Below are 15,095 nucleotides of genomic sequence, written 5' to 3'. Positions count from 1 at the left end.
TTTGCCCAACTCTCTATTTTGTATTGGTTATAGGAGTTATGAGATTGATCACAGTTCGTTATCTTCACCTTTCATTTTGTAATGCTTATAGGCGTTATGAGATTGATCACTGTTCGTTATCTTTACCTTTCATTTAGCTATGAGATCTATATTCATGTTTCACTATAAGATCAATATTTATTTTTCACTTTCATTTTCATTTTCTGCTTTAATTAAGATCAATATTCATATTCTACTAGAACAACATAATTCATATTTCACTATACGATCAATATTCATCTTTTATGACAAGAACAATATCTACATTCTACAATACGTTAAGAACAATATCTATATTCTACAATAAGTTCAGTATAATTCATATTCCATTATAAGATCAATATCTATATTCCATTATAAGATCAATATTCATGTTCCACTATACAATCAATATTCATATTCCACTATGATTCTGATATTCATGTTGCATTATAAAATCAATATTCATGTTCCATTATAAGATCAATATTCATGTTCCACTATAAGATCAATATTCATGTTCCACTATAAAATCAATATTCATGTTTCACTATAAGATCCATATTCATATTCCATTATAAGGTAAATATTCATATTCTACTATAAGATCAATATTCATGTTCCACTATAATATTAATACAGTCTGTTGGAATTCCCAAGGGCACAAATTGTGCTCCTTTGTGAGCTGACCTACTTTTATATTCATATGAAACAGAATTTATTCAAAAACTTACACGTGAGAAGAAGAAAAATCTTGTGGCTTTCAATGCAACATTTACATACATCGACGACGTTTTATATAATAACAATAATAATTTTCATTCATATGTCGAATCGATATATCCCAGTGAACTTGAAATAAAAAAAACCCCACTGAGTTGTCCATTTCTGCTTCATACTTCGATATTTTATTGAAAATAGTCATTAACACCAAACTAACAACTCAACTTTATGATAAACGGGATGATTTCAGCTTCTCCATCGTCAACTTCCCATATTTATGTAGCAATATTCCATTATCACATATGGTGTTTACATCTCTCAACTGATTCGATACGCAAGAGCTTGTTCTGCGTAAGGTCAGCTTTTAAATTAAGACAGGCTCTTGACAAACAAGTTGATGATGCAGGGGTTTCAGCAGTGTCGTTTAAAGTCAGTATTTCGCAAATTCTATGATTGCCAATACATGTATTTTTTCATTTATTTAACTTTCTCTCTTCTCTTCTCTTCTTTCCATTCTTATTTTTTCTGTTCTTTTTTCTTCTATATTTAAAACTTCACATTAACGCGTGTACATATCTTCTATGTGTGTGTTGGTGTATATATATGTACATGTACGTATATGTATGGAGATGTGAATATGTATGGAGATGAATATGTGATATATGAATTTGATATAAAATGTGATAGTTGAATAAATATTACAAATTTTTAAAAAATTGTAATATAAAGCATCTTAATTTTGCATAGTCACACATTTTATCATTTAGATGATGACACATTTTACCCAAAGAATGCTTGAAATGTGAAAGATATAATAAACTTAGATTGATATCCATTTCTTTTGAACATTTTGTAAACAATACCATACCGCAATTTTTGTTTACAAACAAATAATGAACTCTCTAAAATGAGCTTCAGTGATAATGTTTAACCTTATTTTTTATGTGAATTCTTTTAAACATATTCGACAAAAGATTTTGATCATTAAAAGTAAAAAAAACAAAATTTGGGGGGAAATCGTAAACCAGTCCCTTTATTCACATTTCACTATAAGAGCAGGCATCAATTAGCACAAATGTTTGATTTGAAAGTAATTATACCTTGAAAAATTGGAACAAAAATAATCCTTCAAACGTTCTAGAGATGGTAACATTGAAGGAAAGGTATAACAGTGTGAATTAAAAACAGGTACATAAAAAGAAATTCAAAAAATATCTTCTCTTTTTTTAATTCTAAAAATACCTCATTACGGGCCACGACACAGATTTCGAGATGACTTGTCTTTTTGCCATATTAAGGATAATAAACCGCGAATCATCAGAAAGTTGGATACAAGAGGTTCTTGATTACGATAAGATTTCTTACTGGCGCCCAGAGTTACGTCATCAAAGTGAATGATTCCTAATGCTGTCCTCCTCTCGCTCTCCTGACTACATTTCACAAAAGTACATATTATAAGGGATTTCAACGAGTTTGTCACTTCATGTTCGAAAGACATATCGATACTCCGTATTCCATAAAATTACGTTTAACATGATAAAGCTAGATTTTGAAAAAATCACCTATTATCGCTACTGTACTTGTGAATTATTTAAAATGAAACACTGAATTTGCATACCTTTTGGATTTTTTCCACAAAATCAATGGAATAATGGTGAAAAGCAAAACCAGTAATCCCACCCATAACGGTGTCAAATAGGAGAACTCAACTGAAAACCGTAAACATCTAAAATTATCAAATACATCAGAGTATTTCCATTCAAATATTGTGACTTATCACCTGTACAAAAGATTTATGTACATATGTACATATGTTATAAGTAATTCTATACCATACCTGTATGTCTGGGGGGAAATGGATAAAATGTTGTTTTTCGGAGGGGGGGGGGGGGGGTTCTCTACATATTTCCCTTTCAGTGACCTCGACCTTTCTTCTGTTACCTTGTAAAGCAAAAGGACCGAAATCCTTCACATACAGTATAATTTCTGTAAGGTGCATGGAAATCGGCGAGATATGTGCTTATTAAGAATGATAGAAAATAGTACAAATAACTTAAATAGGAGACATATTTCAAACCCTATAAAATCTGTAAAATCCAGGAGCTTCCGGGGGCTAAAACGAACAAACATGTTTCTCTGTCCTTCCTCATCTCAGTTACAAAAAGATATGAATTGCACAAAATATAATATAAAATGTGTGTACATCATACAGTAAAACACGGTTATAGCAAACCTTCAGGGTCAACAAAAACGGTTGGATATAACCAAACTAAGTTATATTCAATAAAATTTGCATTAAAAATCAATTTCACTGTTATATTGTCATGTCCCTACAACAACCACAGATCCCATAGAGCTAAAACAAAAATTAAATTCGATTCATATATCAATAGTATGACAATCCCTCCTATCATTTTGTATAAAATTTAATCTATGCCCATGCAATTAATGTTTCAAACTGGGTATTTAAACTTCGATACTTACAAACAGAGCACTTTCTCCCGTGGTATCCCGAATCACACACACAAAAGTAGTCATCAATTTTATCAATACACGAGCCATGTACACAAGGAGAACTTGTACATTCGTTAATTTCTAAAAATACAAAAAAGCAGGTTTCAAAAATAGGTCAATGGGCCTTAAATGTCACCCGAGTACCCTAAAATAAGAAAAATCAGAACTTTTGGTTTACGATGTTGCAGATGTAGCAAGTAGGGCTTTCCTTTCAGTACATGTATGATTATTTTATGGTCATTTAAAAGATCTTGTTACCCAATTCAAATTTTTCACTCAGTAATCCTGGATGACACCATCCATTCCTATCCCTACCCGACCTCCACGGTGGTCTAGAGGTAGAGCGTTCGCCCCGCATGCGGAAGGTCGGGATTCAAATCCCGGCCGCGACAGATCTAAATCGTTAAAACAGGTACATGAGGTAGTGAGCATCAGGTATGAATGTTTATTAAGAAATAATTTGTCATAAAAGTGGAAACCACTGTGGGTTGTATCCTAGCTCCTAAAATTGTGAATTCTCATATAGATATAAACAGTTCAAGGCAAAATATATATCTATAGCTAAAAGACACTTAATATCATTAATTTGTTGTCTTTGAAAAAAAAAAACTTTGATTGGGCTCGATATTTGCGTAAGCTATTTCCGTAAACAAAAAAGAAAAAAAAAAAAACCAAAAAAAAAGAAGCAAAAACAAACAAAAAAACGATAAAGCTAAAAAGTAAAGAAATTCAACCTCATTTGAGTGTTTATTACCACAGCAAATTCTACTGGAAAACATTGACCATGATTAACGCGCGGATGCGCCGAATACAACTAGCCGTGGATAGTTACATCCATTGCTGTGTGTCTGATTGCTCCAGAAGATCAATGGCGGTTTCTTTAGTATGCATTGCTCTTCGTGGGTTTCTTTATTAATTATACAAGGGGTAACCAATGGCCTCAAAACTATGCAGAGGTTGGTTTTTAGGGACAACCTATTGATAGGTACCACATCATGTACATGAATAGTATATGCATAATTATAACGTCAAACATAATTATATCATTTTTAATTACAAGTTTTAAATCTAAACCATTCATGCACTTCTTTTTTGGCATGTAATATACTAGTATTGCAATATTCCGTCTATTCCGTTTACATTCTATAATTGTATATTTGTATTGTGTATTTAACGTCTAATTGTGTTATATAATTTTCTATTTGTATTACATAACTGTCCATTTGTGTTGTACATTTTCTATTTGTGTTATATGATTTTGAATTCTGCTAGTATATTCGTTATTTCTATTGTATAATAACGTATCATACAGCGGGAAAGAGACATAAACATCATAATAATATATGTAGGTGAGAATGGAATATTGCTACTGTAATAACATAAATATAAACAACGAAAACTGGAATATAAATAGACAATTATACAATACAAATAAACAATTATAGAATACTAATAGACAACTATACAATACAAATAGACAACAATACAATACAAATAGACAACAATACAATACAAATAGGCAATTATAGAATACAAATAGACAACTATTCAATGTAAATAGATAATTATAGAATACAAATAGACAACTATACAATACAAATAGACAACTATACAATGCAAATAGACAATTATAGAATACAAATAGACAATTATACAATACAAATAGACAACTATACAATGTAAATAGACAATTAAAGAATACAAATAGACAACTATACAATACAAATAGACAATTATACAATACAAATAGACAATTATAGAATACAAATAGACAACTATACAATACAAATAGACAACTATACAATGTAAATAGACAATTATAGAATACAAATAGACAATTATACAATACAAATAGACAATTATAGAAAACAAATAGACAATTATACAATAAAAATAGACAATTATAGAATACAAATAGACAACTATACAATGTAAATAGACAATTATACAATACAAATAGACAACTATACAATGTAAATAGACAATTATACAATACAAATAGGTAACTATACAATGCAAATAGACAATTATAGAATACAAATAGACAATTATACAATACAAATAGACAATTATAGAATATAAATAGACAATTATACAATACAAATAGACAATTATAGAATAAGAATAGAAAATATAGAATACAAATAGAAATTATAGAATACTAATAAACAACTACACAATGCAAATAGACAACTATTCCATACTAATAGACATTTACAGTATACAAATAGAAAATATACAATACAAATGGACAATTTTAGAGTACAAATAGAAAATTATATAATAGAAATAGAAAATATATTATGCAAATTCACAATTATAGAGTGCAAAATGAAAATATATAATATATAATTCAAATGTTCAAATATAGAATACAAATGGAAGAGATCAAATATCGCAGCAATTAACATGCGATATTCTCTAGTACAAATTACTGCAAAATGTATCGTAAATTTAATGAGGAATTTTGTGATATGATGAATATGTTAATAAGCTTGTATGGTGACCTGTTGACCTTTCACTAGTATTATGATATTGACAGTGGGTTATTTTTTCATACTAGAATAAAATGAGAATTTTTAGTCGTTATCGATGTACATACATGTACATCTCATGCGCATGTGTATGACACAATTAACCACAAACAGATAAAATGTGACAAAAACGTTATTACCTGAGTCTCGTTCACCGTTGGCATCTTCAGAAGAAATGAAAGTGTCGAAAAGGCCTCTGGGTAATTATTTACATTTGCATGCAGGTTAATGGGGCCAGCCGACCGATGGGGGCAATGGAGAGATGACCTGTCTTGATAATATGCCATTTACACTTGTACATACATCTAAAAACCAATTTCATTTTTATCGCGTCATATATAAAGCGTTAATGAAAACTTTCACGCTTTCCTTCCGATTTTTATCGAATAATATTTTCATTTTTCTTTACCAACAAACTTAGGTTAATATGAGATGGAAGCTGGTTTTCTGTAGTCGCCATTCATAGCTTTATTTCAACTAGTGGTACCCACTAAATTAATTTCGTCACCATTTAGATAAAGCATAAGAATTTTAAACAGGTCCATCGGGATAGTATCCGGTCTTTACATGTACCATACAGTGCGCCAGTTCTAACTTTTTATATGAACACTAATACACACATTTCAGGAAAGGTTTGTTTCGTTGCGTTTTAAGACAGAATGGCTGAGAATACCACCGTTACGTTACATATACAAATAACAGAAGCGCCATCTGCCGTTGATTTTACACGTGATTGTTCAAAAAGTGAGTTGGTTTTTTAGTGATTTGCGTTCACATTCGGATAACTGACGCCGAATATCGGTTATCCTTACGAGATCGCGCAAAACAAATACGAGGGGGTGATATGAATGACGTAGCTTGTTGCCCAAATCCTGCTCATTTAATGAGTAAAATATGGTTTGAATATGAAGAACGAAAGTGTATGGCCATACTCAGAATGTTTGAGGAGACTTGATAATTTTATCTCTTTGTATCTTTTGTTTTTGTAATGGTTTGGTTTTCTTTCTCGCTGACTGACAGGTCTTTCAAGCCCCACATGATGCAAAACAGAAAATAATTACTCTGACCTTAAGTAACCTAGATAATCTTATGAAACCTAGAGGGTTTTTTCCCCTCATGATCTATAAAGTAAATCCCATTTCTTCAATAAAACTATAGAACAATAAAACTTTTCATTAAATCTACACTGTTAGAACTGTTTTTAGTTTTTGTTACTACATTGCATATCCATTCCCTTACAAATGATTTCTCAGGAAAGTCCCAAACGTGTCGTCGTGCGGGAAGATTTTAAAAAACAGGAATTTTTTTTTTTTACTGCCAACGCATGTTCATTAACGCACATCAATGCAATAATTCTGCTTACCTCTTCAATTATAAATCGTTCGGACTCCATAACACATTCCAACTTAGAGGATGTGGTTGCCATATTTAGTTATAAACTCCAAATATTCAGTAGAACTCCAGCTGTTTGACCTTTCGAAACCTTTATCTGATATCATTATGGCGTAGTATCACTAATCATATCAATGAGTTTATGATTCTTGCTCTTGGTAATCAGTTAGAATGTGGTCGTTATTTTGTTTGCCATGGCTGCATTTGTGATTATCTTTAATTTGTGTCACAATCATGGAATTTTTTATGTTCAATATTTCAAACAGGGTTATATATATTATATTATTTGATTCACATGAGTAAATATTTGACATGGAGCTTAAAAGTGGTAAAGAATTTTCCGAGAAAGCCCAGAAAATTTTGAAGTGGAGGGGGAGGGGGTGTTGCGACCTTGTGGTGCTTTATCCATTCAAAAAGGGGGATTGCAACATCGAAAATGAGTTCAATCAAATTTTTCTGATAAACATTTCCAATTGAAAAACTTAACCCTACTCTCCCGCCTCTAGATTTGCCAAAGGATATTCAAGTATCTGTGAAACCTTCTGCTATCATAGACTTTATGGATATGACTTGTTAAACTGGGCCTTTCTAATCTGGAAAAACCGAGGTGCAATACTCCCAGAAATTAGATAGTGATGTGAAGACATACGCAGATCTAAAATTGTTTTCCAAGAAGGAACCCATCCCATACTGGATGAGGTCCAACTTCTTAAAAGGGGTCCAATTTGTATATTTTACTTTAGGCCTAAATAACAGTGTATATTTTGTACATTTTTTTCTTCAAATGTTTTCATCGAACCCTTGTATCAAGAAGAAATGCAACTCCTACGGTACTTTCATGTCATAACGTCGCAAAAAATATCTGAGAGTTGTCTTTCTTGGTGATTTAATTCACTATATACAACCTTTGAATATAAAAGCTGAACATATTTTCACCATATATCATACATGTATTATGCTTACTAGATCAAGATTCCACGGAAATTGAATGGGAGCTAGTGATTTTTAAGAATTTTTATATGAAGTTTTTAAGTTTAAATAAAACATTAAGACAGCATTCACTGAAGTTGCAAAAGAGCATAACTGTTTTGAACATCTTTGTAAATTAATGTAATTTGGCAACTGTGAAGAGACCAGTATATATTATCCGTTAAATATTTATCATTATAACTATATGGTCAACTTACGACTACATACTTTATACATTATTCCTTAAGTAATTAATTTCTATGTTATTTTAATGTTGCTATATCTACATCAACGTTGTATATGATATTTCTATGACTTTGAAAACTACTTGTAACAAATATTTGATGTATGTTATCATACATATAGTGATATTATGTATTTTTATATAAATTATATATATGCCTTATATAAAATAATAATCATAATAAAATACATTCAATCCAATAGGCCCCTGGCACCATTGGTGAGAATTATGCGGGAGTATCCGAGGATATTTTATCCCAACTAATAATATGTATACTTTCTAATAAATAATGAAATTACAAAAAATAGAAGAAGTTGAAACTGGAACACCCATCCATTTTATTGTACTATCTCATTGCAATTGAGGACCATCGTGGTATTTCCGTTTAGAACAGAAATGCATGCATGCGGTTTTAATTCTGGAAAATTTAAAACCATTTACATCAGCCCAATTTTGAATTTTGTCTAGACATAACTCAAAGGGATAATATGTAATGGACTGTTCTAAACGGAAATACCACGATGATCCTCAATTACAATTAGATAGTACTACGACTAGTATATGGTCCTGCAAGAACATCCTTTATCAAAGCCCTTGATGCAATCCACCATTAAGGACTTCGACTGTGCATTGGAGCTTTTCGATAGTTTGAATGTTGAGGCAAATGAACCACCTCTCTATCTACGTAAAATAAAACTTATCTTACAATACATTGTTCAATTGAAAGCTAATTTTAACAATCCTGCATTTAACTGCGTTTTCCATCCGCAGTTTGAACATTTATATGACAAAACAAGATGTGTATAAAACCAATCTGTCTACGTGTTAAAAAAAACATGTACATGTTTTTAACTAACCCACGGACATCGTAAAACCCCCATCATGTTCTGAAATACCACAATGGAAATTACTAAAAGTCAAAGTAGACACATCACTTTCTGAATATTAAAAACGTGTTATTTTTAAATATGTATACAATTATTTCCACTCAAATGATCTTTTTTACAAATACCAAGCTGGTTCTGTACCTGGTCATTCAACTGCCTATCAGCTTATTGAAACATATGATCATATAGCAAAATCCGTTGATGAGGGCAAATGTTGCTGTATGGTGTTTTGTCAAAGGCCTTTGATCGTGTATGGCATAAGGGACTTCTTTTTAAGCTACAAACTTATGGAGTTGGTGGTAACTTATTACAATGGTTTCAAAGATATTTAGATTTCAGAACTCGAAGGGTATTGCATAGAAATGTAATGTCTAATTTCAAACCTTTTCATGTTGGAGTCCCTCAGGGGTCCGTATTAGTTCCTCTTTTATTTTTGATATATGTCAATGATGTTGCTGAAAATATGTCAAGTTTATGTAGGCTTTACGCTGATGATAATTCTTTGCAGAACTGTTCTACCAATATCTATGATATCCAATGCGTGCTGAATAATGATTTACTTCGGCTTGAACGATGGTCTAAACAATGGCTGTTAAATTTTAATCCTTCGAAAACAAAAGCCGTCTTCTTTTGTACAAAGAAAAATACATATTTCCCTTGTCTACATTTTCAAAATTGCAATGTAAATTCTCTTTGGCAAATCTTTTGGGATTTCTGTGACACAAGTAAACTTTATTCTATTCAAAATAAAATATCTATATTACAAATAGCATTTTTGCCTATTTCAACCAAACTTGGCACAAATCATCCTTGAGTAAAGATTGATTGATTAATTGATTGTATCTTGCTTAACGTATCACTCGAGAATTTTTCACTCATATGGAGACGTCACCAAGACCGGTGAAGGGCTTCAAATTTAGGTCTATGCTCGGCGCTTACGGCCATTGAACAGTGAGGGTTCTTTAGTGTGCCACACCTACTGTGACACGGGTCATCCGTTTTTAAGGTCATCTCCGAGGACCCGTGACATTCACACCTGATGCCGAGCGTTTAGCGGTGGAACTGCCACTGTTACAGTCACCGGTCTTGGTGACGTCTCCATATGAGTGAAAAATTCTCGAGTGGAACTGTCACTACCTGTTTTAACGACTTAGGTCTGTCGCGGCCGGGATTCGAACCCCGGCCTTCCGCATGCGGTGCGGGGCGAACGCTCTAACCTCTTGGCCACCGCGGCGGTCTCCTTGAGTAAAGAGGATTTAAAGTTTGTTTTAATAAACACAACCTCTATCCAGATTTATCGTTTCTTACACTCACATATACCTCTGTCAACGTCTCAAAATTTGCAGTGTTATTCCACTTTTTCACGGTAAATGAAAATAAAACTAAGAAGTAGGTTATGAAATATGGGGGGAAATGTAGGTCAAGCAACTTTGATTTCCCATTACAATGTACATGTATATCTACCTATATAGTGTAATCGAGCAATACTCGCCTCTTGTGTCACAGAAAGATTTGGCATTTGATTATTATTAATTCATTTACGTACAGTACGGCCAACGCGGATCCTGTATTTTCCGCGCTCCCCCCGCGGGATAGAGCTACCGCGGTATATCTCAGGTAACCCTGCATATCCCGCGCCCCCGCGGTCCCGCTGTCCTCGTCGCGGTCTTACCTGTAGATGATTAATGCCATCAACAAACGCGAGTTATCTCCCGTTAACGTAAAAATAAATACTGATCATCAACTGAAAACAGATCGTTTGTTCAGCAATACTATAAATAAATCAATTGCCATATACATGTGCATGCACCGCTTGTAAAAACACATTTTACAAAAACTTCTCATGTTACCTTTATCGAACCATACATTCAATATAAGGGTAGATTACCATATACCAATGTCGGAAGATGACCATGTACAAGTGCATATATATACGCTTTATCCGTAAACCGGCAAAGGTAACTTCACGAAAACTGATTATCCCTGTCAGTATCAATCACATATTTGTGGTTTCATAAATTGTTTTTCAGGAATTTAATTCTATACAATGTATTTGTACAAATATTTAAAAACAAAACAAAACAAGGATAACATAAATTTATATCAATGTAGGGGAAAGAAAACCTTGCATCAGCAAATTCTAATCTTTATAAAATTTGAGAGAGAGAGAGAGAGAGAGAGAGAGAGAGAGTGTGTGTGTGTGTGTGTGTGTGTACTATTTAACATAGCTGACTGGACTGTGAAGAAACGGTCAAGGGTATGTGTATATCTGTTACATAACACGCCCTGTCTGCTTCAACGCCTCAGACATCGATCGGCGCATGCTTTACCCGTGAAACAGCAAAAGTAACTTCACGAAAACTGATTATCCCTGTTACTATCAATCACAGAGTGGTGGTTTCATAAATTATTTTTCAGGAATATAAGTCTATACATGTATTTGTACAAATATAAAAAACATGTATCACGCAAATATTAAAGTAGGAAAAGGAAAGCCTAGCATCATTAAACTCGATATAAAATTTGAGAGGGGGGAGATAAAACGTGTAAAGTGAGGACAATTTTTAACGATTTGACAAAATCTGCCCAAATTACGTCTCCATAAACGTGACCCGCAGCATAAGAAAGATGTAAATACAAAATCTTAGATTAGAGGGGACAAGTGGTGTGAGGATATGTTCTAATTAATATTCTCTCAAAACCATTTTTTTCCCAATTCGAAAGAGAGTATTAGATAGGTGTCCCTATAGCTATATAAACACAGTACATATTTGCCTTTACATCAACATGTGTGTATTCTCTTCTAGACATTGTGAAGACGTCCTAACTTAATAGGTTTCATTGTGTAGAGAACGTCTCGGGTATGTGTATATCTGTTACATAACACTTCCTGTCTGCTTCAACGCCCCAGACCTCGATCAGCGCACGCTCTACCCGTGAATCTGCTAAGACAACATTAGACTAGCCACACAAACACCGCTTGGTAATCAATACAAATAAAGCATCAATCTAATTAAGTTGGATCCAAATTCTCAAATTTTAATTAAATTTTTGGGGCTTTGAATATAAGAGAGGAAAAAAACCGCAATGCATATTTTAATAATACCAAAAAGTAGATAACAAGTAAAACGCAGTTTTGGGGTATACACCACCCCTGTCGTATATGTGTGGCCTTACTCTACAGCGTATATTAAATTTTGATTTAACATGCAATTAGAGAGTAATTTTGATGATACTGACATTCATATGTACCGTAATAAAAAGGAATTAGTAAGTTGTAAGCGAGGAAACCAGCACATGACGAAGGAATTAAAAACAAACACCCTAGTTTAATTACTGGTAAAAATTGTTGCGTATAGGTAATTGTAAGCTGATAAGTAGATCCCATGCCCTGGAGTAGAGACATTACAATTTTGACATCCTGTATTCGACGCGTTGAACATATACACACAGGGTCTTCTCCCCCGTGTTTTGTTTTAAGAACACGGTCAGCAGGGACCTAACAGGTGTACATATAAACGATGTTCGATTGAAATGAGAAAACAAAAATCTTTCTTTTAGCATAATATAAAATTTACATTTTTTTTAATTCATAAAACATACAAAATAATATTTTGTTATTAATAAATTTTTGAACCAATTCTCGAAGTCTACACAAACGCCATTAAAACAGGCAGAACATAATAATCTTGCACTCGTATACGGTCATTTGTAGATCTATTTGTATTATTTTTTTCACTGTAAAAAATATTAGGACACAGCTCCTAATCCTTAAATGTATCATAAATAAAATGTTTTGTTTTGGGTTTTTTTTAGAATAAAAAAATCGGAGGTGTATTAAATATGCTAAATCCTAAGTATATCTGGTTTTAGTAGGTCCCTGATTTTTTTGATTTTTTTCCTAAAATGATTTATTTAATATACCGGTATGTAATGCGAAATAGCTGGCCATAAGCAAGCCGTACTCATTTTCTGCCGACGAATAAAATAGCTATCGTACAGTTAGTTTGTCCTTACAGGTAAATAACGGTATTTCACACCGAGGCGGTGTAAATCTGCCCCGCGATGAAATCCCGCGGAGGGTTAGCGCGGGAAGGATTAACATACCGCGGGGGGAGCGCGGTCTAATACGGAATCCGCGATGGCCGTACTGTATATTTTTGCAACTAAAGTTGAAACCATATTTTATTTGAGCATATTTCCCTTTAGCTACAGAACTGTAGCTCTCTGAAAAAATATTTTGACATAACAGAGAGCTACAGAGCCACCCCTTATAAAAACCTTCGATTTACGGCGCACAAAAAGCTGCGCACGGTTGAGGCCTTATATCGTTGTATTCTTGAGTTGCTGTCTCATAAATTTAACATTAAAAAAAATCTTAACATATTTTCCTATTATACTTGTGTCTAAACATACCTTCAAATATTTATTAAAGCCCCATACGACCTGAAAACTGCCAGCTTCAAATGATTTCGTTTGTTGACGTAGCCATATTAGGTAGCCGGTCAATTCGAATCCTGGTAAATTTCCATACTTGCACAATAACGTCTAGATGTGAACTAATATCCCCACAAATATTTTAGCTAAATATTTTAAATAATATATCACCCCAGTGCCTTTAAATGATAATTATTCAAATAGCTAAACTCACGGCAATGCGGCTTTCATTAGTCTGGTCCGGTCTCCATCCCTGCCACACGAGTGTTAAGGACTTTAGTAGCATTTTCATGAATCAAGAGCTTATCTTACCTTTAGAAAAACTTTTATTTTTTTAATTTCTATAAATTATTCGTATTGATAATAAATGAAGAGTGAATACATAACATATAACGAATTTTATGAATAGATACCAACAGCAACAGGGTACGAATTGACCGGCTACCTAACATGTCTACGTCAACAAACGAAATCATTTGAAGCTGGCAGTTTTCATGTCGTATGGGGCTTTAATGAATATTTGAAGGTATGTTTAGACACAAGTATAGTAGGAAAATATGTTAAGAATTTTTTGATATTAAATTTATGAAACAGCAACTCAAGAATACAACGATATAAGGCCTCAACCGTGCGCAGCTTTTTGTGCGCCGTAAATCGAAGGTTTTTATAAGGGGTGGATCTGTAGCTCTCTGTTATGTCTAAATATTTTTTCAGAGAGCTACAGTTCTGCAGCTCAAAATATTTTTTCAGAGAGCTACAGTTCTGCAGCTAATTTGCCGTTTTAGAAGAATCTTTAAAAAATCGCGAGACGTTGACAGAAGTGTATGTGAGTGTAAGAAACGATAACTCTGGGTAGAGAATGCAAAATAAAGGGTCGTGCTGCCTTCCAAGAGGAGATAATCAAGAAAACATGAAAAGGATGAGGCTATTTTAAACTCCTATCAAGAACCCCTGGGTCAAAAAAGTGGAAATTTACTTGTAGGCTTCCTCACAAAGTGAACATTCAAGTTTGTTGAAATCATGTCCCTGGGGGTAAGGTGGTTTCACAATAAGGGATCAAATTTTACATACATATATATAGGGAAAATATTCTCACGAACAAGACAAAAACAACAATTAGTTATATTAATATGCGAGCATCCCCTAGTAGTGCAGATTCAAGTTTGTTCAAATTGTGGTCCCTGGAAGTAGGGGAGGGCCACAATAGAGGATTACATGCAGATAGTAAGGGACAATATCTTTAAAAAAAATCTCAAGAACAACAGGGCCATGATTAGTCATGCTAATATCCAAACGTCCCCTGGAAGTGCAGATTAAAGTTACATCAATTATTTTAAAGAGTTTCTCATTGGCAGTAGGGAGGGGCCACAATAGTTG

This window comes from Ostrea edulis, chromosome 5, assembly GCF_947568905.1.
Source record: "Ostrea edulis chromosome 5, xbOstEdul1.1, whole genome shotgun sequence".
NCBI lineage: Eukaryota > Metazoa > Mollusca > Bivalvia > Ostreida > Ostreidae > Ostrea > Ostrea edulis.
The sequence above is the reverse complement of the archived record's forward strand: the minus strand, read 5'-3'. Positions refer to the sequence as shown.